A 3,218-nucleotide genomic window follows, 5' to 3' on the forward strand; every position below is an offset into this window, starting at 1 on the left:
CTGATTCAATAGCCACTAGACACACTATAACAATAGGGACTTTATGATGTAACTAATTCAGTGAGAAAGACATGGAAAGCACATGCCAGCTTTCAAAGATTTAGTAGAATACAAAGAGCACAAAATATCATATTAATAATTTTATGTTGGTCACATCAAAATGGTAAAATATTGGATCTATTGTGTTAAATAAATTGCATTTCATGAACTGATCTCTCCTGCCTCTTCATGTGCCTATTAAAAGCATAGCTACTTAAAAAGTGTAAAATTTCACAGATACTTTACAGTTTGGGTCACATTAAGAAATGCAGGACTATAAAACTCTAAATCTTCTTACCTTAAGACAAAAAGGAGAATTATAGATCACACACACACGAGAAAATTTTTTTCCCTTTGAGACAAAGTCTTGTGCAACTCAGCCTTAATTGGAAGTTATTGCTCCACTTGATCTTCCTTTTAGGTTCTGGAACTATAGGCATGCACTACCACATCAGCTGGAAAATTCCTTTGAAAAGAAATTTGGGTGCTGGAAAGATGGCTCAGTGGTTACAGCTATTTGCTGCTCTTCCAGAGGACCTGAGTTCAGTCTTGAGAATTCCCAGCGGTTAAATCACAACCATTTGTAACCCCGGACTAAGTAGATATGACACATTATTCTGGCCTCAGGTACTCATACACATTCAAGAAGTGTGTATGTATGTATGTATGTATGCATGTATGTATGTATTCATCTGTCTACCTACCTGTCTGCACATGGAGACTGACAGAGACTTGGCTCACTAGGTTACCGAGGTTTAGAGGTCCCACCAAATGCCATCTGGAACTTGGAGAACCAGCAAATCTGGTAGTGTAACGTGTGGTGAACCCACAGTCCCAAGAATCAGAAGGGTTGATGCTGGAAGGGGCTAAAGGCCTGAGAATCTGGAGTGGTGACAGTAAATGTCATACAGCTGTCCCAGATTTATGAGTGAGAAAATTCACCTATCTTCCTTCCACATTGTTATTCATTTTAGGGCCTAAACATATTATATGACCACTGCTCACATTAACGAGGCTGGATCTTTCTCACTCTACCAATTCAAACACTAATAACCTCTGGAAGAAGATCCCCAAATCATGTTTTACAAGCTACCTGAGAATCCCTTAGCTCATTCTAGTTGATATATTGTTGACAGTATAGTGGCTCAATCCAATTCTACCTGAAAAACTATACCATCAGAAAACAGCAGCACACATCTTCAATGGCGCATCCATTGTGACCTTGGAAACCCCAGAAAATTGCGTTAATATATGACTATTTGAGAGTCTTGTAGAGCTCCATCGCGAGTTAGGGAGATGGACACACAATTTCATCACTTGCTGAGAAACTGTTAGCATTTGGTAGTTTCTGGAAGAGGGAGCATTAGTATTCTTTCACAGTGTGATCCCTGGAAGTAAACCACTCACTCAGGAAGGTACCATTCCCAACACCAACTGGGAAATGCAAAAAGAAGTCATCTCAAAGTTGTGTGAGAGGAGGTAGGAGGCAAATATGTTCAAAACACACTCTATAAAATTCTGAGAGAATTAATGAAATATTTATTTTATTTTATATTTTTGAGTTGAAATTTTTGTAAAAAGAGAGTTCTTGCACAGAACTGATTTATAATTTCAAGCATGTTGACAACAAATTGAACTTAATAGTTGGATATTTTCTAAGTAGAGACCTTAATTGATTAGCAATCTGGATGACTGTATCTCAAGCACTCCCAAACAGATTTCTACCTGGAAGTAAAGCAGTGTGAGGCCTATATTTGTTCAATAATAACACGAATCTGTTTATGTTGATAATTCTATTCCAGTTACTGGGAATAGAGTTTGTATAGATCAGACAGAGCTGACAGGGCACACTGCTCCTGGTGGTGCAGTCAGTTGAGGCCCTGTGAAAGAGCCTAAACCCTAATTCTACTTTTTCTCTAGCAGTGACATTTCTGAGATCGAGTGACCTGGTGTCGTTTGGAATTGCTTGATTTTACTTTCTCTGGCAAAGAAAATTTTAGATGGTATGTTGTTTATAAAATGGATATATTAGAGGATAAATTTGAATTTGAATATCTACCCTTAAAAATAAGCATATTCACGAAGCTTTGATGGGATGAAAGCAGCTGTAGAGTAGGCCAAAGAATTAACATGGGAGAATCTTCTGGATGGAAGAAGTTTTGTCTTTGTGTTGGCTCACGGACCTCTGAATCCCTGACCTTTGCATTAGGAATTGAAAACCTTTGACATTTCAGTTTGTTGAGTAAATTTTAAGGGGTATCTGTTATAGCCCCATTTTATTATCAATCACCATGACCTCTATAGAAAATGTTGAAACCACATTCTAGGTTGTGGGTAAGGTTAAGTATAGATAAAAAGCAAAACAAAAGGGTCCATTCAGCATTCACCAAATTTTCAATCTCTGGACTTGAGACAGGGCCAAGAGAGTCAGGGCAAGTCTGTGCCAACCCGGTGACCATGCTCATTCAGTTATGCACTGGAGTTGACATTTAAAAACATTGAAAGAAAAAAATGAGAGCAATTAATGATTGACTACCTAACAGGACTAGTTGACCCAGTGACTAAGTAACCAATTGGATTCATTTCTGGAAGAAATCCAGAGTTTGATAATTTTCTAAAAGTTTTGCTAAGACTTGACTTTGTAAAGTAGGTAACCCTCTAGACCCCCAATGGACTATGACTCCTTCCTAGAAGGAGCACTCTGGTCTACATAGCACCTGTGGTCTCCTTATAGGCAGTGGGACTCCATAAAATGCCACAGACTCCCTTATTTTGTTGTGTGACTATGGAGCATCCCCCACAACTCATGTGTCAGGGTCTTGGCATTATTTTTGGGCATGCTGGAAGCTCTAGTAGGAGGGGTCTTGCTAGAAAGAGCCGGGTACTAGGGCATAACTTTGAAGGATGTATCTTCTTCTGGGTTCTTTCCTCTCTTTGCTGCTTCCTGTCATCATTAGGTGGGCAACCTTGTCCTCTACAAATTTTCATGATGTTCTGCCTTACCCGGGCACAGAGATGGCACCATCATCCAACCACAGACTGACACTTTCAAACAGTGAGTCCAGATAAATCTTTCCTAATTTTTCCCCCTCAGATACTGAGTCACAGCAACAAAAAGTCTAGCTTCCACATTTCCTGGTATTTGTTTACCTCAGAGAATACACTCTGTATGTGGATTT

Source organism: Mesocricetus auratus, unplaced genomic scaffold, assembly GCF_017639785.1.
Source record: "Mesocricetus auratus isolate SY011 unplaced genomic scaffold, BCM_Maur_2.0 Super-Scaffold_100009, whole genome shotgun sequence".
NCBI classification, from domain to species: Eukaryota; Metazoa; Chordata; class Mammalia; order Rodentia; family Cricetidae; genus Mesocricetus; species Mesocricetus auratus.